At 46.6% G+C, this 27,149-nt stretch overlaps 1 non-coding gene across 1 annotated transcript; it reads left to right on the forward strand.

Moving 5' to 3' along the window:
* Positions 1–21,959: 21,959 nt before the first annotated feature.
* Trnak-cuu (transfer RNA lysine (anticodon CUU)) lies at positions 21,960–22,032 on the forward strand. The gene has a single exon. It is a non-coding gene; the product is annotated as a tRNA-Lys (tRNA).
* Positions 22,033–27,149: the final 5,117 nt, after the last annotated feature.

Genomic DNA, 27,149 nt, shown 5'->3' on the forward strand with positions numbered 1-27,149 from the left:
CTGTCGCGGCATGCTACCAGTGTTAAAGACTGCGATGCAGCTCCGTATGCCACGGCAAACTGGCTGACACTGACGGCGGCGGTGCACAAACGCTGCGCAGCTAGCGCCATTCGACGGCCAACACCGAGGTTCCTGGTGTGTCCGCTGTGCCGTGCGTGTGATCATTGCTTGTACAGCCCTCTCGCAGTGTCCGGAGCAAGTATGGTGGGTCTGACACACCGGTGTCAATGTGTTCTTTTTTCCATTTCCAGGAGTGTACTAGGAATCACCTTGAATAGGTGCCCTCTCAAAATGGCGGCCTCAAATTGGAAGTCAGTGACGCATCTGATACAGGGTACCATTGTAGAATGTCGCTGGCGTGCTGTGAACATTATAGAAAAAATTAGGATTCTCAATACCTACGTCTTCTCCAAGGCGTATTGTGTTGCACAGTTCTTTCCCATTCCCAAGCTTCAGGCCAGAAAGATCATGCAGGTTGCCAATCAATACATCTGGAAGGGAAATATATTTAAATTGTCCTCCGATACACCAGCCAAGTCGAGAACTACTGGTGGGCTTGAGTTGGTTAACATCGCCGGGCAGGCAATGGCCTTGTACGTCAAGCGGACCACGACTTTACTGCATGACAGCCACTGCACTGTTACTCAAAAGTTGTACCTCACAGTGCGTCCAGCGAGTGTGGGACCTCCTATTGACGTCGGAACAATCCATTACAAATTGAAACACATCAGAGAATATTTCCTTCATGTTAGTTATGCAGATGTGGGTGTTCTACGGAGCCGACCACTGTCAACTCGGGACTTGCAACGTGAGTGGGAAAAGTCGGCGACCCAAAATACAATAGAACGGAAGTATCCGACTACTGACTGGAAAACGGTGTGGGCCAACATCAGCTTGAAAGTACACTCTAAAGATGTTGCTTCAACTTGGTACAGGGTGGTAAATAACACAATTGCCACTAATGAAAAACTACATGCAATTGGGTTAAGTGACACAAATCTCTGCCTCTGTTGTGGACTCGTCGATTCTCTGATCCATCGGTTTACCTGCGGGGGCCATGCACTGAATTGGCGATGGGTCAAGAAGAGGATTGCGGTACTATAAAGGAGCGCGGAAGACAATCTGCAGCTGGATATCCTACTGCGTCCTGACAAAAAGTTTTATCCAGCCACGAAAAACAATACAGTAATGTGGATCCTAGGGCACTACGTCAACTACATCGTTAATGTTCGTGGAGAAGACGATTATATTAGTTTTCTGACCTACATGGAGCTGGCATACTGGAAGATTAAATGTGTCACTGACAGTAAAAAGTTATTCGGAAACATGATGGACATCACCTTTGAAAAACATGGCATGGGATGACCACATTGGATGATCGAAGCAAATCAAGAAGAAATCTATTCTGTTTTATTTTTATTTTCATTAAGTTATACTTTCTGTTATACCAGGTCAGTTTACTTCTTTTCATTAGTCTCCTTTTCCTTGTTTACTTCTTCGTGTCAATTTCACACCTCTAACGGAAGAGGAACGTATTTCGATATGGATCAAAACACACAAATGACACACGACAAAGAAGAAATGTTCATTTACAAATGTGTCAGCGCTATATACCTCGGAGCAGAGGAAAAACAACTGTAACAAAAATTAATAATATAACAATATATATATATATATATATATATATATATATATATATATATATATATTTATATAACAAGTGTCTGCTTGAAGGAGTGAATCACGGATGGGCGGGGGGAGCCATCGCGGACAGGCCTCGGGATTCGACCCCTGCCCGCTTTGTCTCCATCTGCATGGAACTGACCACTCACCATTTCTTTTACACAAGAGTCAGAAAAAATAAAAAAATAAAACAATAAAAAAATGGATAAGGCGTCGGACTTCGGATCCGAAGATTGCAGGTTCGAATCCTGCCACGGTCGTGTTTTTCCACTTGTGCAAAAGATGCATGCTGTTTTACTGTGTTGTTTGAGTACTGCAAAACTAGTCGAAAGTTGCTGCTGTCCGCTTCGTGGCTGCAAACCGGCGCCTACGTGAAGCACAAGCAAGACAAGGGTGATATGTAGCAAAATTTTCTGTATAGTGCTGTTCAGGAGAGTTTTTGAAGGAACTCCTGCATCTGATTCAGGACCCAAGAGCTACGCCACAGAGGTCTGAGCACAGTCGAGCACGTGTGTTGAATGATGGTGCAGCTAGCCATATATCATTTCAAGCAGATTTGATGCCTGTTGGCGACAACTTTACATTGAATAGGATTGTAGCTCATTTATGGCAGCAGGAAATAAGCTGTACCTTGGTACGATTCACACACATCATCGCGAATTCCTGCGGCAGAATTGACAGGATTTATGTTTCCTACGTTTTAGAGAATGTCTTGTTACAAATTGAAACTATATCCTCCAGCTTCTCCGATCACAGTGGTGTCGTTACGTGCCTGAATTTGATGTCACAACCGACGCGTTGGTATAAAAATCAATGGTACCTGAACGTCTTCTTATTAACGGATGCTGACCTAGAGGAGGCGGTGCGACGCGCTTTGGAGCAGTGCTTGTGCACTACCACAAACTTTCGTAGCACCATAGAGTGGTGGACTCAGCACGCAAAACCAGAACTGCGAAAAGTTATTATATTCTTTGGTATTGACAGAGCAGCGGCGATAAAAAAGGCGATGGAGCTCTACTACACCATCTTACGCGACCTCTGTGATAGAGCCGACGCCGCGAACACCAGAATAGACGACATTCGGAAAATAAAGGCCAAATTAATCAATCTTAAGAGGATGCAGCTGGAAGGTCTTAAGATCAAATCTAAAGTGAAGTTGGTCAGGGACGATGAAACAGCCGCTCTATACCACCTTGTCAAAGATGCAAAGAACAGAAGGAGGACTTTTATTGAGGCCCTGAAACTAGGTGATGGCACGACTGTTGACACCCAGCGAGAGATTCTCAGGGCACTACACGACTATTTTGTGGCCACCTACACGTCAGCGGCTACTCACGACGACTGCTATGACCAACTGTTTAGTGCCATTTCCTCTACCATAACTAGAGAAGACAATTACACCATTTCTTTGGAATTTAGTAATAAAGATGTTTTGGAGATTGTCTGCCACTCGCCGATCAGGAAGTCCCCTGGTCCTGACGGATTACCCATTGAATTTTACAGGAGGTATTGGCACATCATCGGGGACAAAATCACCCAATTAGTGAACGAAGTTTTTCAAGGGAAGCCTATACCACTTGCCTTTAAGAAATGCAAAATTTTGCTCATCCCTAAAAGCAGAGGTCCAAAAAATGTAGCCAACCTCCGCCCCATTTCATTGTTAAACTCCGATTATAAAATAGTCGCCCGTGCAATCAACACGCGAATAATGCCACTCACTGCAAAATTCATTGGACGTCAGCAGACATGTGCCTTCGGGAGAACTGTATTGCACACGGCAGCATTTTACCGGGATATCATTGCGTTAACGAACGCCAGTAACGTGAAGTGTGGGCAAATCTTTCTGGACTTTTTTAAAGCCTTTGACCTCGTCACTCACGAGTACCTCCTTGAAACCATGAAAAGATTTTGATCATGTCAATCGCGTTGTGCAAGAAACCCAAACATGGCACTGGGGATAAACGCAAGACTTTCTGTAAACTCGCAACTAACCCAACCGATTCAAATTAACAGAGGAATTCCACAAGGCAGCCCGTTGTCCATGTTACTTTTTGTTCTTTCACTCGAACCTCTGTTACTCCAATTGCAGGTGAAACTCACAGGGCTAACACTTCAGGAGAAAAAACTGTCGTAGGCGCCTATGCCGACGATGTGGGTGTGGTTGTCCGCAATGAGATTGATGCCACCACTTTAGCGGCTAAACTCCAGCAATACTGTCTGGCGTCGGGGGCAAAATTGAATGACAAGAAAAGTAAATTTCTTAACCTATGTGGCCTCCCGCATTTGAGCGTTGAATACGCTCAGGAAGTCAGCGTCCACAAGGCTCTCGGGATCGTATTGACGTCGTCCTCTTTAAAGATGACGGCTGCTAACTGGATGGAAGTAGTGCGTAAACTCAGCGGTGCTCTCATTGACAATTACCACAGAAGCCTCAATCAATTTGATCGGATTCACCTGGTCAACTCCTGTACTTTATCGAAAGCCTTCTACACGGCGCAGCTCCTGCCACTCCCTGCAGTAACTACTAAGCAAATTATGTCGAAGGTAACAAATTTTATTTGTAGAGGGGAATTTTTTCGCGTGTCTGCCAAAACTGCAACACTCCACCCCCAGAATGGAGGGATGGGGTTAGTAGACATCAAGGTGAAAGCAATGGCTCTCTATGTAAAAAGGACGGCCGCTATAATTAACAATGATCCTTCCGGCATTACAGCGCAATTATTCACTGCCGTCAGGTCCCAGACTCTTGATCCACCGCTGAATATTCAGCCAGCCAGTTATCAGCTGAAACATATCAGAGATTATTACCTTTCACGGAGCTACATCAGTCAAGAGGTCATAAATTCTCAACATTTCACTGCACAAGCCATAATAGCGGACTGGAGACAACACGAAGGACAGAATCCACTAGCAATGAAGCTCGGTGGCATGAACTGGGATATCGTATGGCGCAATGTTAGTTCCAGTGTCCTCATTTCCGATGCTCGCACTGTCTGTTACAAAGCCATCAATGATGTGATTAGCACGAACGAGAGGTTACATAAAATGGGGCTCAGTGACACCCCTCTCTGTCATCGCTGCCAACTGACGGATACAGTTACGCACCCCTACACCTGCGGGGAACGTCAGAACTGGGATTGGCTTCGAGAAAAAGTAGCTCTTATTACCAGGAATACAACCGCCAATATTTCGACAACACTACTGTCTCGTCCCGATGTATAATTTTATCCGCAGACGAAAAGTAATGCAGTTATGTTGTTGCTGGGTTCCTATTCGAGCTAAGTCTTTAATAAACTTGGCGGTGTAAATTATTTGGCATTCAAGATGCTTATGGATATAGAATTCGCAAAAAAATGCACGTACCCGAATCATGGGACACTCTTCGGCAATATGCTTAAAATAGTGTTTCATCGCATGGGTATCGGATAGGTCAACTGAGTGTCCGGGCCGCGGGGCACCAGTAGTGACGCGAAGAGGCGCCGTTGCTTCTGTGTCGCGTCCTGACTCCCCCTCACACTGAGCCCTTCACTGACTCGCTACACATTGGCTACAGGAACTTTCATTGAGGTACATAAGGAGCTGTGTTTATGCTACGTTTATTCTTCGAGAAGCAAATCTACTTTGCCAAACGGTGAAGTCTTTTCGTTGTCAATTTCACCATTCCTATTTATTTTAATAGAAGATTACGAGTTTCGTTTTTCATAGAAGATCCTTGATTTAAAAAAGAAAACAATAAAAAACGAGAGAAAAATTGGTAAACAAAGAAAAATGGATAAGGCGGCGGATTTAGGATCTGAAGATTGCAGGTTCGAATCCTGTTACCGTCGTTTTTTTAAAAAAAAAAGTGGCTAAGGCGTCTGACTAAAAAAATAAAAAAAAAGTTTGTTAGAGCGTAAAAAAAAGTGGCAGAGCGCTGGTGTAATAAACCGGAGGTCGTGAGTTCGATCCTCACAGGAGGCAAATGAATTTCGTAACAGCACCTCCCACCTTGGTCCTTTCGAAAAAAGCGGTCAAGGACAAAAAAAATTATAAGCGTGTGCAGTATTTAAGAAATACTCTCGCAACTGAATAGTCCGAATGGTGCTAATAAAGCAGGGACCAGAAACTGATGTTTCTGGCAGTCTCCAGAGATGGCCGACGTGAAATTCTTAGTTCTTGCGATGTATTTTTCTACCCCTGCAAAAGACCCTCGCGATTGTGGTCGTCGTCGCCGCCGCTTTGTTAATAGCGGCAACTCGCCATTGTGTGACATAGGGTGAGGTACTTTCTGCAACCGACTGAGATGGCACCAAGCGATTGAAGCTGATTTGCAATTTGTTGTTTGATCAGCGCCATAAGGGCTTGAATGTCCATTACCGCTTGCGACGCGGCAGCGTGCGGACGTTCGGAGCGCTCTGTGTCACTTGCTTGTTTACGTTGTATTTGTGCTTTGTGTTTCACGTGATAGTGCGTGGTTGTGTGTTGGTGTCCTTGTTTGAAGTATTTGCTGTATGCAGTTAGCCTATTTGGGTTAATTTGCACGATGGTTCCCACGATTCCAAGGAAAACTACCCTGAAGGTCGAGTTTGACAAGGCTACACGATCAGTTCAGCCAAGTTCACTGGAAGTTCATGAATGGATCGTCGATACAATAGGCATAACCACTGATCAAGTTCACACTGCCTACTACGACTTGGATTTATACTGCTTTTTCGTGAAGCTTCTGAATCCCCTCTTACTGGAACGTCTTTTGTAGAAACATGGCGCCGGCGTCGATTTCCGGCATCGCGACGGCACTGTGAGTACTGTCCAAGTTACTAACGCTGATGTCGAGACCTCCAACGTGCGTGTTTACAACCTGCCCCCTGAAGTAGACAACTGTTTCTTAAAAGATGTGCGCACGAAATATGGCGAAGTGCGTAACATTCGACTTGAAAAGTGGTCCAGGCAACATAAGTTGCAATGCTTTTCTGGTATCAGATCGGTTGAGATGCAAGTCAAAGTCAACATCCCATCGCATGTATTTGTTTGTGGTTATAAGGTGCAGGTTACCTATTCTGGACAAGCTTCTAGGTGTTTTATCTGCAATGAAAGTGGTCATTTACGGCAAAATTGCCCTAAAAGGGTGACCGTCTTAAAGCCTACTTTCCAGCAACGTAAGAGACTCACTTTAGCTGATTTAGTGACAGGTACCCAATTAACAAGTACTGGGCCGTCCCCCTCTAGTGATACTGTGACTGTACATGAAAAACCTTTTGAAGAAGAGTTTCCTGCTATTCCTCTTGCGACGGGCGGGGATCAGAACCCTCTCACCCGTCCCGTCACTGCGGTAGCGTCCAAGAGACGTCGAACGTGCGACAGTAGTAGTTCCGATGAAGGCGTCTCCGTACCGGTCACACCTGCCACACTTGATATCGAACAACCGGCAGGAGACACTGAGCTTTCGCATGACGCTCTACCAGAATCAAGCGTTGAAGTTGATACTTCTTCGCCCGATGACGGTAGCGTTACGCCCCAGGTTGGTTGTTGCTTACCGTCCGCGTCTGTCGCTTCGGCTCTCCAACCGACCGATATTGAACCTCAGCACGTTGCCCACAGTTACGTCGGCGGGGTGCGCCCAAGTTCACAACTCGTATCACAGCAACGCGACATTGACAACAAACACGCTGACGAGTGTGTCAACACAGAGCGAGATCTCACTCAGCCTTGCTTGTCAACAACCTGACCGAGAGAGTGTTTCCACACAATCCCAACGTGTGGGTAAACAAGAACTTAGCGCGTCTCCGGAAGGGTTATCCGGCGAGACGCAACTGCACGTTGCTGTCACAGCGCAACCTGCACAGGAGACCTGTGTAGATTCTCCGATGCCGCTTTCTACGGAAAAAGTCGCCAGTGGCGGGAGGAATAAAAAGAAATTCCAACCGAACTTGAATGTACCACGCAGCAAACACAAACTGCAAGCCCTCTCGGATGCAAACGATGGTGATGGCCACTCTCCACCAGCTGGTTCACGAATGGACTGGTTTGCCGGAGACGATGATCACGTTAATTTAAAGTAGCTCCGTAAACTACATGGGACAAGCGTACAAGTTCCCGAGTGTTACTGTTAACAGGATCACGTCTGATTTGAAACTTGCAGTCTTTAGGTAGTTCGTATATGAGTCTGCCGCTGATGTACTTCTATTGCAGGAATTCCTTCTTTCAGATCTGGTCATTCCCGGCTTCCACTGTATTACCAATGTTGCTTTCGAACTTAGCACTGGTACAGCCGTTCTCGTGCGTGAGGGCATCCCCGTCTCGGACGTTGAAACACTGGAGTCAGGGCGTGGCATATGCTGCAAAATATTCGGCGTCACGCTCGTGAACCTATACGCACCCTCAGGGAGTGGCCACAGGTTCGCAAGGACCGAGTTCCTTAAAGACTAACTAATTTACTTGCTTCGTAAAAATCCGACTGCCCTTATATTAGGAGGAGATTTTAACTGTGTTGTGCATCACAAAGATTAGAGGCCGAATTTTAACTATTGTAAGGAGCTTCATGATCTGGTTTTACGAATGAACCTCCAGGATACGTGGGAACTCCTTCACCCTACCCTTGTGAAATTTACATACTTCACTTCCACCTCGAGTAGCCGCCTCGACAGAATATATGTGTCTTCTCAGCTCGGAGAACATGTTGTCGTTTCAGAGGTCATTCCCGTCCCATGTAGCGATCACTGCGCCTACGCCACCGTCATACAACTGGACTGACAACCCACCAAACGATTCAGAGGTCACTGGATGTTGAACTTTTCCCACCTTCAAGACGCCGATCTCGAGGACCTCGTCACACGAACTTGGACTTTTTGTCTTCGCTCTGTCAATAGGTGCGTACGAAAGTATAGTGGTGGACGTCCTTTGCTAAACCAAAGTTGCGACGGACTTTAATTTCGTACTGTAATACGCAATCAGGGGATGCAAAGAGGACCACGGAATTTTATTATTCAATTTTAAGGGAGCTCTACGACAAATCTGGCGTCAATAATATTTACACTGCTCAAATAAAGCAAATCAAGGCTAAGATGCTCAGTATCAAACGTAAACAACTAGAAGGGTTAAAAATCAAGTCCAAAGTCAACTCTTTCGTTCAATCTGAGACAACTTCCATGTACCATCTTATTAAGCATCAGACCAACCGTAGACGCTTATTTATTGACAAACTGGCAACTGATAACGGGGAAATTAGCACTCGGCAACCTGACATAGTCACGGCAATTCAGAGGTATCATCACGGCCTGTACTCGGACTATCCAACCAATGATGGCTTGACTGCTACTGTACTCCAGTTCATGGACACGTCCGTTACTGCGGATGATAACCATGACTTTCTGGCTGCGTTTAGTGTCGAGGATACTTTAGAACTTATTGTTAAGTCGCCCGCTAACAAAGCCCCAGTACTGGACGGCTTTCCCAAGGAGTTGTATCTTCATTATTGGGATGTAATTGGTGTTACATTTACAGAAATTTTAAATGAAATCATTGCCGGGGCGCCTGTTCCTGGTGCGATGAAGGAGGGTAAAATTGTCCTTGTTCCCAAACGCAAAGGGTGTAAGCGATTTGATAATCTGCGCCCGCTCACCCTGCTCAATTTTGACTACAAAACTATAGCCAGAGCTGTTAACACCCGAATGTCTCCGTTCCTTCACAAAGTTGTCCGGCGGCACCAGGCCTGCGTGCCAGGACGGAATGCCATGTCTGCGATGTCTGAAAATAGGGACCTCATCTCCATTGCCTCAGTCACCAACCTAGACTTTCACAAAGCCTTTCATCATGTGAACCACCGCTATCTTTTTCACATACTGGACAAAGTAGGACTCGAGGAAGGGGTGTTAAAAGTCCTTCGCAATTTGATATCTGGCATATCGGCGAGGATACAAGTCAATGGACAGCTGACACAACCGATATCCATTCAGCGGGGTGTCCCCCAGGGCAGTCCACTCTGTATGTCACTTTTTGTACTGTCACTGGAACCCTTCCTTCAGTCTCTTTATAACCAGTTGTCAGGAGTGTCAATGTCCGGTCACACATTCATAGTCCGTGCGTACGCTGACGATGTTACCGTACTGTTACGCAGTGACGACGAGGTGGTCCGTATTAAACGGGTGCAGTGTCTGGAGCACAACTAAGTGACCGGAAATGTAAAGTGTTCGATATCAGTGGTTTTGAGAGCTTAACTATACAGTGGGCACATGTTGTGGAATCTCACAAACTACACTCCTGGAAATTGAAATAAGAACACCGTGAATTCATTGTTCCAGGAAGGGGAAACTTTATTGACACATTCCTGGGGCCAGATACATCACATGATCACATTGACAGAACCACAGGCACATAGATACAGGCAACAGAGCGTGCACAATGTCGGCACTAGTACAGTGTATATCCACCTTTCACAGCAATGCAGGCTGCTATTCTCCTATGGAGACGATCGTAGAGATGCTGGATGTAGTCCTGTGGAACGGCTTGCCATGCCATTTCCACCTGGCGTCTCAGTTGGACCAGCGTTCGTGCTGGACGTGCAGACCGCGTGAGACGACGCTTCGTCCAGTCCCAAACATGCTCAATGGGGGACAGATCCGGAGATCTTGCTGGCCAGGGTAGTTGACTTACACCTTCTAGAGCACGTTGGGTGGCATGGGATACATGCGGACGTGCATTGTCCTGTTGGAACAGCAAGTTCCCTTGCCGGTCTAGGAATGGTAGAACGATGGGTTCGATGACGGTTTGGATGTACCATGCACTATTCAGTGTCCCCTTGACGATCACCAGAGGTGTACGGCCAGTGTAGGAGATCGCTCCCCACACCATGATGCCGGGTGTTGGCCCTGTGTGCCTCGGTCGTATGCAGTCCTGATTGTGGCGCTCACCTGCACGGCGCCAAACACGCATACGACCATCATTGGCACCAAGGCAGAAGCGACTCTCATCGCTGAAGACGACACGTCTCCATTCGTCCCTCCATTCACGCCTGTCGCGACACCACTGGAGGCGGGCTGCACGATGTTGGGGCGTGAGCGGAAGACGACCTAACGGTGTGCGGGACCGTAGCCCAGCTTCATGGAGACGGTTGCGAATGGTCCTCGCCGATACCCCAGGAGCAACAGTGTCCCTAATTTGCTGGGAAGTGGCGGTGCGGTCCCCTACGGCACTGCGTAGGATCCTACGGTCTTGGCGTGCATCCATGCGTCGCTGCGGTCCGATCCCAGGTCGACGGGCACGTGCACCTTCCGCCGACCACTGGCGACAACATCGATGTACTGTGGAGACCTCGCGCCCCACATGCTGAGCAATTTGGCGGTACGTCCACCCGGCCTCCCGCATGCCCACTATACGCCCTCACTCAAAGTCCGTCAACTGCACATACGGTTCACGTCCACGCTGTCGCGGCATGCTACCAGTGTTAAAGACTGCGATGCAGCTCCGTATGCCACGGCAAACTGGCTGACACTGACGGCGGCGGTGCACAAACGCTGCGCAGCTAGCGCCATTCGACGGCCAACACCGAGGTTCCTGGTGTGTCCGCTGTGCCGTGCGTGTGATCATTGCTTGTACAGCCCTCTCGCAGTGTCCGGAGCAAGTATGGTGGGTCTGACACACCGGTGTCAATGTGTTCTTTTTTCCATTTCCAGGAGTGTACTAGGAATCACCTTGAATAGGTGCCCTCTCAAAATGGCGGCCTCAAATTGGAAGTCAGTGACGCATCTGATACAGGGTACCATTGTAGAATGTCGCTGGCGTGCTGTGAACATTATAGAAAAAATTAGGATTCTCAATACCTACGTCTTCTCCAAGGCGTATTGTGTTGCACAGTTCTTTCCCATTCCCAAGCTTCAGGCCAGAAAGATCATGCAGGTTGCCAATCAATACATCTGGAAGGGAAATATATTTAAATTGTCCTCCGATACACCAGCCAAGTCGAGAACTACTGGTGGGCTTGAGTTGGTTAACATCGCCGGGCAGGCAATGGCCTTGTACGTCAAGCGGACCACGACTTTACTGCATGACAGCCACTGCACTGTTACTCAAAAGTTGTACCTCACAGTGCGTCCAGCGAGTGTGGGACCTCCTATTGACGTCGGAACAATCCATTACAAATTGAAACACATCAGAGAATATTTCCTTCATGTTAGTTATGCAGATGTGGGTGTTCTACGGAGCCGACCACTGTCAACTCGGGACTTGCAACGTGAGTGGGAAAAGTCGGCGACCCAAAATACAATAGAACGGAAGTATCCGACTACTGACTGGAAAACGGTGTGGGCCAACATCAGCTTGAAAGTACACTCTAAAGATGTTGCTTCAACTTGGTACAGGGTGGTAAATAACACAATTGCCACTAATGAAAAACTACATGCAATTGGGTTAAGTGACACAAATCTCTGCCTCTGTTGTGGACTCGTCGATTCTCTGATCCATCGGTTTACCTGCGGGGGCCATGCACTGAATTGGCGATGGGTCAAGAAGAGGATTGCGGTACTATAAAGGAGCGCGGAAGACAATCTGCAGCTGGATATCCTACTGCGTCCTGACAAAAAGTTTTATCCAGCCACGAAAAACAATACAGTAATGTGGATCCTAGGGCACTACGTCAACTACATCGTTAATGTTCGTGGAGAAGACGATTATATTAGTTTTCTGACCTACATGGAGCTGGCATACTGGAAGATTAAATGTGTCACTGACAGTAAAAAGTTATTCGGAAACATGATGGACATCACCTTTGAAAAACATGGCATGGGATGACCACATTGGATGATCGAAGCAAATCAAGAAGAAATCTATTCTGTTTTATTTTTATTTTCATTAAGTTATACTTTCTGTTATACCAGGTCAGTTTACTTCTTTTCATTAGTCTCCTTTTCCTTGTTTACTTCTTCGTGTCAATTTCACACCTCTAACGGAAGAGGAACGTATTTCGATATGGATCAAAACACACAAATGACACACGACAAAGAAGAAATGTTCATTTACAAATGTGTCAGCGCTATATACCTCGGAGCAGAGGAAAAACAACTGTAACAAAAATTAATAATATAACAATATATATATATATATATATATATATATATATTTATATAACAAGTGTCTGCTTGAAGGAGTGAATCACGGATGGGCGGGGGGAGCCATCGCGGACAGGCCTCGGGATTCGACCCCTGCCCGCTTTGTCTCCATCTGCATGGAACTGACCACTCACCATTTCTTTTACACAAGAGTCAGAAAAAATAAAAAAATAAAACAATAAAAAAATGGATAAGGCGTCGGACTTCGGATCCGAAGATTGCAGGTTCGAATCCTGCCACGGTCGTGTTTTTCCACTTGTGCAAAAGATGCATGCTGTTTTACTGTGTTGTTTGAGTACTGCAAAACTAGTCGAAAGTTGCTGCTGTCCGCTTCGTGGCTGCAAACCGGCGCCTACGTGAAGCACAAGCAAGACAAGGGTGATATGTAGCAAAATTTTCTGTATAGTGCTGTTCAGGAGAGTTTTTGAAGGAACTCCTGCATCTGATTCAGGACCCAAGAGCTACGCCACAGAGGTCTGAGCACAGTCGAGCACGTGTGTTGAATGATGGTGCAGCTAGCCATATATCATTTCAAGCAGATTTGATGCCTGTTGGTGACAACTTTACATTGAATAGGATTGTAGCTCATTTGTGGCAGCAGGAAATAAGCTGTACCTTGGTACGATTCACACACATCATCGCGAATTCCTGCGGCAGAATTGACAGGATTTATGTTTCCTACGTTTTAGAGAATGTCTTGTTACAAATTGAAACTATATCCTCCAGCTTCTCCGATCACAGTGGTGTCGTTACGTGCCTGAATTTGATGTCACAACCGACGCGTTGGTATAAAAATCAATGGTACCTGAACGTCTTCTTATTAACGGATGCTGACCTAGAGGAGGCGGTGCGACGCGCTTTGGAGCAGTGCTTGTGCACTACCACAAACTTTCGTAGCACCATAGAGTGGTGGACTCAGCACGCAAAACCAGAACTGCGAAAAGTTATTATATTCTTTGGTATTGACAGAGCAGCGGCGATAAAAAAGGCGATGGAGCTCTACTACACCATCTTACGCGACCTCTGTGATAGAGCCGACGCCGCGAACACCAGAATAGACGACATTCGGAAAATAAAGGCCAAATTAATCAATCTTAAGAGGATGCAGCTGGAAGGTCTTAAGATCAAATCTAAAGTGAAGTTGGTCAGGGACGATGAAACAGCCGCTCTATACCACCTTGTCAAAGATGCAAAGAACAGAAGGAGGACTTTTATTGAGGCCCTGAAACTAGGTGATGGCACGACTGTTGACACCCAGCGAGAGATTCTCAGGGCACTACACGACTATTTTGTGGCCACCTACACGTCAGCGGCTACTCACGACGACTGCTATGACCAACTGTTTAGTGCCATTTCCTCTACCATAACTAGAGAAGACAATTACACCATTTCTTTGGAATTTAGTAATAAAGATGTTTTGGAGATTGTCTGCCACTCGCCGATCAGGAAGTCCCCTGGTCCTGACGGATTACTCATTGAATTTTACAGGAGGTATTGGCACATCATCGGGGACAAAATCACCCAATTAGTGAACGAAGTTTTTCAAGGGAAGCCTATACCACTTGCCTTTAAGAAATGCAAAATTTTGCTCATCCCTAAAAGCAGAGGTCCAAAAAATGTAGCCAACCTCCGCCCCATTTCATTGTTAAACTCCGATTATAAAATAGTCGCCCGTGCAATCAACACGCGAATAATGCCACTCACTGCAAAATTCATTGGACGTCAGCAGACATGTGCCTTCGGGAGAACTGTATTGCACACGGCAGCATTTTACCGGGATATCATTGCGTTAACGAACGCCAGTAACGTGAAGTGTGGGCAAATCTTTCTGGACTTTTTTAAAGCCTTTGACCTCGTCACTCACGAGTACCTCCTTGAAACCATGAAAAGATTTTGATCATGTCAATCGCGTTGTGCAAGAAACCCAAACATGGCACTGGGGATAAACGCAAGACTTTCTGTAAACTCGCAACTAACCCAACCGATTCAAATTAACAGAGGAATTCCACAAGGCAGCCCGTTGTCCATGTTACTTTTTGTTCTTTCACTCGAACCTCTGTTACTCCAATTGCAGGTGAAACTCACAGGGCTAACACTTCAGGAGAAAAAACTGTCGTAGGCGCCTATGCCGACGATGTGGGTGTGGTTGTCCGCAATGAGATTGATGCCACCACTTTAGCGGCTAAACTCCAGCAATACTGTCTGGCGTCGGGGGCAAAATTGAATGACAAGAAAAGTAAATTTCTTAACCTATGTGGCCTCCCGCATTTGAGCGTTGAATACGCTCAGGAAGTCAGCGTCCACAAGGCTCTCGGGATCGTATTGACGTCGTCCTCTTTAAAGATGACGGCTGCTAACTGGATGGAAGTAGTGCGTAAAATCAGCGGTGCTCTCATTGACAATTACCACAGAAGCCTCAATCAATTTGATCGGATCCACCTGGTCAACTCCTGTATTTTATCGAAAGCCTTCTACACGGCGCAGCTCCTGCCACTCCCTGCAGTAACTGCTAAGCAAATTATGTCGAAGGTAACAAATTTTATTTGTAGAGGGGAATTTTTTCGCGTGTCTGCCAAAACTGCAACACTCCACCCCCAGAATGGAGGGATGGGGTTAGTAGACATCAAGGTGAAAGCAATGGCTCTCTATGTAAAAAGGACGGCCGCTATAATTAACAATGATCCTTCCGGCATTACAGCGCAATTATTCACTGCCGTCAGGTCCCAGACTCTTGATCCACCGCTGAATATTCAGCCAATCAGTTATCAGCTGAAACATATCAGAGATTATTACCTTTCACGGAGCTACATCAGTCAAGAGGTCATAAATTCTCAACATTTCACTGCACAAGCCATAATAGCGGACTGGAGACAACACGAAGGACAGAATCCACTAGCAATGAAGCTCGGTGGCATGAACTGGGATATCGTATGGCGCAATGTTAGTTCCAGTGTCCTCATTTCCGATGCTCGCACTGTCTGTTACAAAGCCATCAATGATGTGATTAGCACGAACGAGAGGTTACATAAAATGGGGCTCAGTGACACCCCTCTCTGTCATCGCTGCCAACTGACGGATACAGTTACGCACCCCTACACCTGCGGGGAACGTCAGAACTGGGATTGGCTTCGAGAAAAAGTAGCTCTTATTACCAGGAATACAACCGCCAATATTTCGACAACACTACTGTCTCGTCCCGATGTATAATTTTATCCGCAGACGAAAAGTAATACAGTTATGTTGTTGCTGGGTTCCTATTCGAGCTAAGTCTTTAATAAACTTGGCGGTGTAAATTATTTGGCATTCAAGATGCTTATGGATATAGAATTCGCAAAAAAATGCACGTACCCGAATCATGGGACACTCTTCGGCAATATGCTTAAAATAGTGTTTCATCGCATGGGTATCGGATAGGTCAACTGAGTGTCCGGGCCGCGGGGCACCAGTAGTGACGCGAAGAGGCGCCGTTGCTTCTGTGTCGCGTCCTGACTCCCCCTCACACTGAGCCCTTCACTGACTCGCTACACATTGGCTACAGGAACTTTCATTGAGGTACATAAGGAGCTGTGTTTATGCTACGTTTATTCTTCGAGAAGCAAATCTACTTTGCCAAACGGTGAAGTCTTTTCGTTGTCAATTTCACCATTCCTATTTATTTTAATAGAAGATTACGAGTTTCGTTTTTCATAGAAGATCCTTGATTTAAAAAAGAAAACAGTAAAAAACGAGAGAAAAATTGGTAAACAAAGAAAAATGGATAAGGCGGCGGATTTAGGATCTGAAGATTGCAGGTTCGAATCCTGTTACCGTCGTTTTTTTAAAAAAAAGTGGCTAAGGCGTCTGACTAAAAAAATAAAAAAAAAGTTTGTTAGAGCGTAAAAAAAAGTGGCAGAGCGCTGGTGTAATAAACCGGAGGTCGTGAGTTCGATCCTCACAGGAGGCAAATGAATTTCGTAACAGCACCTCCCACCTTGGTCCTTTCGAAAAAAGCGGTCAAGGACAAAAAAAATTATAAGCGTGTGCAGTATTTAAGAAATACTCTCGCAGCTGAATAGTCCGAATGGTGCTAATAAAGCAGGGACCAGAAACTGATGTTTCTGGCAGTCTCCAGAGATGGCCGACGTGAAATTCTTAGTTCTTGCGATGTATTCTCTACCCCTGAAAAAGACCCTCGCGATTGTGGTCGTCGTCGCCGCCGCTTTGTTAATAGCGGCAACTCGCCATTGTGTGACATAGGGTGAGGTACTTTCTGCAACCGACTGAGATGGCACCAAGCGATTGAAGCTGATTTGCAATTTGTTGTTTGATCAGCGTCATAAGGGTTTGAATGTAACTTGGGATGGAACACAGCAAGAAGTAGTGTCGTATTTTTAGTAGTGAAATTTGTGATGGAGAATTGCGGCAAAGATGGGAAATTAAATTTATTCTGCCAGGTGTACAAATGGCGAAAATTAGGTGTGTGTTGGGAAGCATAGGGCGCCAGTGATCCTGTGGCGTAATGGATAAGGCGCTGGTATTCGGATCCGAAGCTTGCAGGTACGAATCCTCTCACGGTCGTGTTTTTCCAGTTGTGCGAAATATGCATGCTGTTTTACTGTGTTGTTTGAGTACTACAAAACTAGTCGAAAGTTGCTGCTGTACGCTTCGTGGCTGCAAACCGGCGCCTACGTGAAGCACAAGCAAGACAAGGGTGATATGTAGCAAAATTTTCTGTATAGTGCTGTTCAGGAGAGTTTTTGAAGGAACTCCTGCATCTGATTCAGGACCCAAGAGCCACGCCACAGACGTCTGAGCACAGTCGAGCATGTGTGTTGAATAGTGGTGCAGTGTGCTCTCTGCCGCCGTTGGATAAGTAGCTGCAGCAGCAAGTCATATACTCCTAGCTCACTCATTTGTTACATATTTTAATTCTTATGTTCTTTGCGTGTTTTTGGTACTTGCATTGTTTAATTCATAAATTTCGGGCGAATTATAGTATTTGAGAGCTGTAGCATCGCGTCTTAGTACCTGAATAGTGTAAAATCGCGTAGTCTCCTTCCGGCACCGAGCAGTGTGTCAGCAGTGCGCAAGTAGCAGCATTACTGCATTTAATAGGAAATCTCGTATTTTAATAACCGCTTAAATTTTGTGTTCATTTGTTTGCGCTCTCTGTAGATTAGCTCAGACGTTCTTTGCACAACAGTTTTCAGCATGGACAGGGACTGCAACTGCTGTGTTCGGATGCAGGCTGAGTTGGCATCCCTTTGCTCACAGCTTCAGGTAGTGTTGGCTTCGGTCACACAGCTTGAGGCTGTTGCAATGGGCATCACTGTGGGGGCCGGATGGGGGTTTGTCGGGGACGGCCAGCTCGTCCCACGCATCCCCCGATCGGACTAAGACTGTGCTTGCCCGGGATACTGCCCGCATTGAGGCTGATCCCTCACCTGTGGTAGAGTGGGAGGTCGTCTCGAGGTGTGGTAGGGGGCGAAAGACATCCCAGAGGGCTGAACAGAAGGTCTCTCCGGTTTGTCTGACGAACCGGTTTCAGGCTCTGTCTCAGGCTGATACTGATCTTCAGCCTGCCATGGCTGCTTGTCCTATTCCAGAGGTTGCCCCTCAGTCTGCAAGATCCGGCCATTCGCAGATGGTGGCCTTACTGATAGTTGGGAGCTCCAACGTCAGGCGCGTAATTGGGCCCCTTAGGGATATGGCAGCAAGAGAGGGGAAGAAAACCAATGTGCACTCCGTGTGCATACCGGGGCGTGTCATTCCAGATGTGGAAAGGGTCCTTCCGGATGCCATGAAGGGTACAGGGTGCACCCATCTGCAGGTGGTCACTCATGTCGGCACCAATGATGTGTGTCGCTATGGATTGGAGGAAATCCTCTCTGGCTTCCGGCGGCTATGTGATTTGGTGAAGACTGCCAGTCTCGCTAGCGGGATGAAAGCAGAACTCACCATCCGCAGCATCGTCGACAGGACTGACTGCGGACCTTTGGTACAGAGCTGAGTGGAGGGTCTGAATCAGAGAGACCGTTCTGCGACCATGTGGACTGCAGATTCCTCGACTTGCGCCATAGGGTGGTGGGATTTCGGGTTCAGCTGGATAGGTCAGGAGTCCACTACACGCAACAAGCGGCTACACGGGTAGCAGGGGTTGTGTGGCGTGGGCTGGGCGGTTTTTTTAGGTTAGATGGCCTCGGACAAGTACAGAAAGGGTAACAGCCTCAACGGGTGCGGGGCAAAGTCAAGACATGCGGGGACCAAGCGGCAATCGGTATTGTAATTGTAAACTGCCGAAGCTGCGTTGGTAAAGTACCGGAACTTCAAGCGCTGATAGAAAGCACCGAAGCTGAAATCGTTATAGGTACAGAAAGCTGGCTGAAGCCAGAGATAAATTCTGCCGAAATTTTTACAAACGTACAGAAGGTGTTTAGAAAGGATAGATTGCATGCAACCGGTGGTGGAGTGTTCGACGCTGTTAGTAGTAGTTTATCCTGTAGTGAAGTAGAAGTGGATAGTTCCTGTGAATTATTATGGGTGGAGGTTACACTCAACAACCGAACTAGGTTAATAATTGGCTCCTTTTACCGACCTCCCGACTCAGCAGCATTAGTGGCAGAACAACTGAGAGAAAATTTGGAATACATTTCACATAAATTTTCTCAGTATGTTATAGTCTTAGGTGGAGATTTCAATTTACCAGATATAGACTGGGACACTCAGATGCTTAGGACGGATGGTAGGGACAGAGCATCGAGTGACATTATACTGAGTGCACTATTCGAAAATTACCTCGAGCAATTAAACAGAGAACCCACTCGTGGAGATAGCATCGTGGACCTACTGATAACAAACAGACCCGAACTTTTCGACTCTGTATGTGCAGAACAGGGAATCAGTGATCATAAGGCCGTTGCAGCATCCCTGAATATGGAAGTTAATAGGAATATAAAAAAAGGGAGGAAGGTTTATCTGTTTAGCAAGGGTAATAGAAGGCAGATTTCAGACTACCTAACAGATCAAAACGAAAATTTCTGTTCCGACACTGACAATGTTGAGTGTTTATGGAAAAAGTTCAAGGCAATCGTTAAATGTGTTTTAGACAGGTACGTGCCGAGAAAACTGTGAGGGACGGGAAAAATCCACCGTGGTACAACAACATAGTTAGGAAACTACTGCGAAAGCAAAGAAGGCTTCACTCCAAGTTTAAACGCAGCCAAAACCTCTCAGACAAACAGAAGCTAAACGATGTCAAAGTTAGTGTAAGGATGGCTGTGCGTGAAGCGTTCAGTGAATTCGAAAGTAAAATTCTATGTACCGACCTGACAGAAAATCCTAGGAAGTTCTCGTCTTACGTTAAATCAGTAAGTGGCTCGAAACAGCATATCCAGACACTCCGGGATGATGATGGCATTGAAACAGAGGATGACACGCGTAAAGCTGAAATACTAAATTCCTTTTTCCAAAGCTGTTTCACAGAGGAAGACCGCACTGCAGTTAATTCTCTAAATCCTCCCACAAACGAAAAAAATGGCTGACATCGAAATAAGTGTCCAAGGAATAAAAAAGCAACTAGAATCACTCAACAGAGGAAAGTCCACTGGACCTGACGGGATACCAATTCGATTCTACACAGAGTACGCGAAAGAACTTGCCCCCTTTCTAACAGGCGTGTACCGCAAGTCTCTAGAGGAACGGAAGGTTCCAAATGATTGGGAAAGAGCACAGGTAGTCCCAGTCTTCAAGAAGGGTCGTCGAGCAGATGCACAAAACTGTAGACCTATATCTCTGACGTCGATCTGTTGTAGAATTTTAGAACATGTTTTTTGTTCGAGTATCATGTCGTTTTTGGAAACCCAGAATCTACTCTGTATGAATCAACATGGATTCCGGAAACAGCGATAGTGTGGGACCCAACTCGCTTTATTTGTTCATGAGACCCAGAAAATATTAGATACAGGCTGCCAGGTAGATGCTATTTTTCTTGACTTCCGGAAGGCGTTCGATACAGTTCCGCACTGTCGCCTAATAAACAAAGTAAGAGTCTACGGAATATCAGACCAGCTGTGTGGCTGGATTGAAGAGTTTTTAGCAAACAGAACACAGCATGTTGTTATCAATGGAGAGACGTCTACAGACGTTAAAATAACCTCTGGTGTACCACAGGTTAGTGTTATGGGACCATTGCTTTTCACAATATATATAAATGACCTAGCAGATAGTGTCGGAAGTTCCATGCGGCTTTTCGCGGATGATGCTGTAGTATACAGAAAAGTTGCAGCATTGGAAAATTGTAGCGAAATGCAGGAAGATCTGCAGCGGATAGGTACTTGGTGCAGGGAGTGGCAACTGACCCTTAACATAGACAAATGTAATGTATTGCTAATACATAGAAAGAAGGATCCTTTATTGTATGATTATATGATAGCGGAACAAACACTAGTAGCAGTTAATTCTGTAAAATATTGGGAGTATGCGTGCGGAACGATTTGAAGTTGAATGATCATATAAAATTAATCGTTGGTAAGGGGGGGTACCAGGTTGTGATTCATTGGGAGAGTCCTTAGAAAATGTAGCCCATCAACAAAGGAGGTGGCTGACGAAACACTCGTTCGACCTATACTTGAGTATTGCTCATCAGTGTGAGATCCGTACCAGACCTGGATGACGGAGGAGATAGAGAAGATCCAAAGAAGAGCGGCGCGTTTCATCACAGGGTTATTTGGTAACCGTGATAGCGTTACGGAGATGTTTAACAAACTCAAGTGGCAAACTCTGCAAGAGAGGCGCTCTGCATCGCGGTGTTTCGAGAGGGTGCGTTTCTGGATGAGGTATCGAATATATTGCTTCCCCCTACTTATACCTCCCGAGGAGATCATGAATGTAAAATTAGAGAGATTAGAGCGTGCACGGAGGCTTTCAGACAGTCGTTCTTCTCGCGAACCATACGAGACTGGAACAGGAAAGAGAGGTAATGACAGTGGCACGTAAAGTGCCTTCCGCCACACACCGTTGGGTGGCTTGCCGAGTATAAATGTAGATGTAGATGTAGCCATGTATCATTTCAAGCAGATTTGATGTCTGTCGGAGACAATTTTTCATTGAATAGGATTGTAACTCATTTGTGGCAGCAGGAAATAAGCTGTAGTCAGAAGGATCTTCCATAGATGGTCGCCGGTCCCATCAGTAATGTATGACGCGTATCAGTAACGTCGAGAACGGCTAGCTCGGTCGGTAGAGCATGAGACTCTTAATCTCAGGGTCGTGGGTTCGAGCCCCACGCTGGGCGGCGCAAAATTTTGTGTCTTCGCGGATGCAACCCGCTCCCCTCTCGTGAGCCTTGCGTAATGAACGTAACGGGTTATGACGATGCCTAGCTTTGTATGAATATCAGAGGAATGGTGTAGTTAATCAGAGGTCGTGAGTTCGATCCTCACAGGAGGCAAATGAATTTTGTAACAGCACCTCCCACCTTGGCCCTTTCGAAAAAAAGCTGTCAAAGATAAAAAAAATTGTGAGTGTGTGCAGTATTTAAGAAATACTCTCGCAACTGAATAGTCCGAATGGTGCTAATAAAGCAGAGACCAGAAACTGATGTTTCTGCAGGCGATCTTTGTAGGCAAAACCACCCCTTCCTTCCGCCTCCTTGATTTCTAACTCACCATCTATGGCCGTCGTATCGCCCTCACTCCCACCCTCAAGTACCTTGACGTCAGCCTCGACCGTCGCCTCTCCTGGACCCCCATCTCCGGACAATCAAAGCCAAGGCACACTCCCCACTGCGTCTCCTTAAGCTCCTTTCGGGCCGTACGTGGGGTCTAGACCCCTCTACCATCCTCCACACCTATAAATCCCTTATCCGCCCTATCCTTTGCTATGCCCATCTGGCCTGGATCTCCGTCCCATCTACCTTTTATAAATCCCTTAAAATCCTTGAACGCCATGCTCTCCGCCTCAGCTATCGCATCCGTCTCCCCTCCCCCACACGGATCCTGTACGATCTCATTCCTTTCCCCCACCTCCTCCTTTTCCTTGAAAGGATACGGATCCAGTACACCTCAAGCAAACTCGACCGTCCCAACCCGCTTGTCTCGCCCATCCTCTCCCACCCCTGCCCGCTGCCGCGCCTTTATTCCCACGTCCCACCCCGTCTCCATCTCTCCACCCTCCTAACCCTCTTCCAAGGTGGCTTCTGCCAGCTCCCCATCCCTGATGATGTTCTCCTCCCCTCCATATACCCTTCCTACCAACTTTGATCCTCCTTCCCTCTTCCTGTGTCTGTTCCTTTGGGCACCCTCCCTCCCTCCTCCCTTTCTCCCCACTCCTCCCCCGGGCTTCCACTCCCCTGTCCCTCTACTCCTCCTCCCATCTCCTCAGCCATTGGCGTCTTTGTTCACTCCTCTCAACCCCCCCCCCCCCCCGCCCTTCTTCCCCTCTTGGCAGGTCCCCAGACTCGCACACACTACGTGGACTTTCGCGTGCCGGTGATCATCGCCATCGGTGTCTCGTGTGTGCCGTCGTGCGTGTTTAGTGTTCAGGGTTCACCGTCGCACTCCATCGTTCCCCTGAGCCGTCGTCGTCTTCAGCGTTTGTGAGTCGTATCAACAGTTTCAAGTGTGGATTATCGTCGAGTCTGAACGGCTCCGTGTTTGTCTTTCTGTGTCAACTGTTTTCTTGCCCACCGTTCTGTAACCTATGTATAGTCTTTCTGTATTTCCTCATTGTGTATCCTCTGGCTGAAGAACAGCATAGAACGCTGCTGACAGCCTGCATGTTGTACAGGTTTTTAAATCACAATAAAGAAAAAAAACTGATGTTTATGGCAGTCTCTGGAGATGGCCGACGTGTAATACTTAGTCCTTGTGATGTATTTTCTACCCCTGATAAACCCCCTCGCGATTGTCGTCGTCGTCGTCGCCGCCGCTTTGGTAATAGCGGCAACTCGCCATTGTGTGACATAGGATGAGGTACCTTCTGCAACCGACTGAGATGTCACTAAGCGATTGAAGCTGTGTGTGTGCTGAAGCATAGTGCGCCAGTGACCGTGCGGCCTGATGCAGAGTACCGCTTCAGACGGCGTGCTGTGAGGACGTGTTAGCGCTCCGCTTAGTTGCTGTGTTTCCAAGTCGTGACTTACTCTTGTTGATCTTCGTTCAGTGTCTGTTAGTGTTTTGTGTCGTTGTACTTGTGTTGTACGTCTCGTTTGTTTCTATCTTGAAAGCGGTTTTGGCCGCTGTTTACCTGCAGAAATGTCTACCATGTTTCCCAGGAAGCTTACTGTGCGATTTGGATTTGACAATGCTACCCGATATGTACAACCCAGTTCACTGGAAATTCACGACTGGATTGTTGATGTTGTTGGACCTACATCTGATCAGATACATACGGCTTACTATGATCTGGAACAATACTGTTTTTATGTCAAGCTGCTCTCGCCTTTGGTGCTGGAACGGATCTTAAACAAATTTGATGGGGAAGCTGAATTCCGCCACCGTGACAATTCGGTGAGTAAGGTCACAGTTTCTAATGCTGATGTTGATTACAAGCATGTGCGTGTTTTCAACTTGCCCCCCGAGGTTGACAACTGTTATTTAAAAGACGTTCTTTCTACGTATGGTGATATCAAGCAAATTAGGAATGAACGGTGGTCCAGCCAACACCGGCTGCAATGCTTTAGCGGTGTGCGTTCGGTCGACATGCATGTCAAGCATAATATTCCTTCTCATGTTCAAGTTTGCGGCTATAAGGCACATGTTACGTACAGTAGACAGACTTTGACTTGGCATGTCTGTAATGAGAGTGGACATATGAGGCAGGATTGTCCGAAACGGGTCTTTGTTTTGCAAACTCACTTACAGCGGCGCAAAAAGTTAACTCTGGCCGACCTTGTGAAGGAAAATTCTGTGACAGATGTGTCAAGTTCCCCCGTCCCGGACAAAGATGACGATAGGGCGCAGCATCGTGCTGCTGACTTTCCACCGCTAGCGCGCAACGAGACTCCCGACTCTTCTATTGTTCAAAGTAGTGTCGTTACTCACAAGAGACGACGCACTTACGATAGCGGTAGTGCAGACGAAGATGACATTCATGTGGCTAGGAAATCTGTAGATGGCACTTCGCAACCGATGTTTGAAATTCCCCGCTCCGAACATTCCACGCTTTCGGATTGTAGCGCCAATTCGCCGGTGGCAGTTGCTCAGATGGATCCATTACCCGTCAACGAACAGACCGCGGTAGCTTCAGTACCACGCCTGTCATCTGAGGCTTGTCAACCGATGCAGACCGACCGACCGACCGACCGGTGTCGACACCGTTTGTAAACAGGTCGAGAAAGTGCTTGAGCGTAAACAGCCGGCTACGTCACCGCCTCAGCCCGACAACAAACAAACGTAAGGTTACACCGTTGATAACCACTCAGCTACCGAAAGAGAATGTGGAAGAGATAGGACGCCGGAAGTAGTTTTGCAATCTGAGCAACCACCGTGTGCAGCGGAGGAGGAGCTGGCACCTGACGTCAGCTCCGATCCTCCTTCCCCGCCTTCCGCTGCGAATTTCTCAACGGGAGGTTGGCGCCGACACTCGGTGAAAACCAATGTCAATGTTGTTCGCAGAAAGCCTAAAAAGAAAGGTTCCAGCGCCGATGCTGACGCACCTTCGAAGTCCGATTCTCACGAAGGTTCTGGCGTAGAATGATGGCCTGACAGGTGATTAGGCATATCCGTGCTACATGTTACAATCCTACACACTTTCCACCCTCAATATTAATAGGATCCAGTCGGATTTAAAACTCGCTGCTCTCAAACAGTTTCTATACGACTCAGCGACTGACATCGCATTTCTAAAGGAGGTTGTATCGCCCCATCTTGACTTTACCAGATTTGTACGTTTTTACAATATTTCACCGGAAGCGCATGTCGGTACTGCCATTTTAGTTCGGGAAGGCATTCACGTACAAAAGGTTGATACATTAGAGTCGGGGAGAGGGATTGGGCTTACCATAGCTGGGGTCACTTTTGTGAATGTATATGCACCCTCTGGTAGTAGTCACCGGGCAGCACGAGCCGCGTTCTTCATAAACGATATCATTTACCTCTTGAGGCGAAATCCCTCACCACTGATACTCGGTGGTGACTTTAATTTTGTTCTCGGCCGCAAAGATCAGACTCCTAATTTTAATTATTCTGGTGAGTTGCGACGCCTTGTCGCTGACCTCACACTGCACGATGTGTGGGAGGTAAAATACCCCACGCTGGTGAAATTTACTCATACCGTTGCCAACTCTTCTAGCATAATCGACAGAATTTTGTTTCGGATGATTTAAAAAGCAACATTACGCACGCTGAAACTGTTCCAGTCATTTTCTCCGACGATAGTGCATTGTTAACATGCATTAATCTGCCACAACAACCTACTCGCCGAGTACGAAACCAGTGGCATCTAAATGTTTCTTTACTGTCGGACACAGAATTAGAAGACGAAATAACTGCTGCATGGGTACTGTGTCTCCGTTCACTTCACAACTTTCGAAGTGTGATTGACTGGTGGACAAGACTGGAGAAGTCAAAGATCAGGAGTGTTTTAATATCCTTTAGTATCCGCAGGGCTAGGGAACGGAAAACCACCGTCGAGTTTTATTACAGTGTGCTACGGGATCTTTATGATCAGGCGGGAGCTGTGACGACACGCCTGAAAGATGTCAAACAGATAAAGGCCAAATTACTGCGCTTGAAACGTCAAGAACTGTAGGGCCTTAAAATACGGTCCAAAGCGAAATCTGTCATTGCAGATGAGACTGCTGCCTTGTATCATCTTATTCGCGACAGCAAAACTAGACGAGGCACTTTCATAGACGAACTTCAACTCGAGGATGGTACCAAAATCAGCACGCAGCAGGGAATACTCCAGGAAATCTCCGTTTACTATGCAAACATGTATGCACCGGGGGATACCAATGTGGACGATTATGACGAACTTTTTGGCTCTCATACTCCACAACTTACGGGAGATGACAATGACGCTATTTCTTCGATTGTCGTCAGTGATGATGTTTACGCCGTAATCAGCAATTCTGCCGTTAACAAATCACCAGGACCTGACGGCCTACCCGTTGAATTCTATAAAAGATTTTGGCATTTACTAGAAGACAAGTTCACCCAACTAATCAATGAAGTCTTACGAGGAACACCGGTGCCAGCAGAATTCAAACAATGCAAGATTATACTTCTCCCGAAGAATAAGGGTTGCAAACGTTTAAAAAAACCTCCGACCGATTTCACTTTTGAACTCCGATTATAAACTTCTAGCTCGGGTACTCCATCAACGCATTATGCCACTCACCGCTAAAATCATTTGCCCCCAACAGACCTGCGCCTTTAAGAAGACCATCTTACAAACTGCTGCTTTATA

The sequence above is a fragment of the Schistocerca gregaria genome, chromosome 7 (assembly GCF_023897955.1).
Source record: "Schistocerca gregaria isolate iqSchGreg1 chromosome 7, iqSchGreg1.2, whole genome shotgun sequence".
In the NCBI taxonomy this organism is placed as follows: domain Eukaryota; kingdom Metazoa; phylum Arthropoda; class Insecta; order Orthoptera; family Acrididae; genus Schistocerca; species Schistocerca gregaria.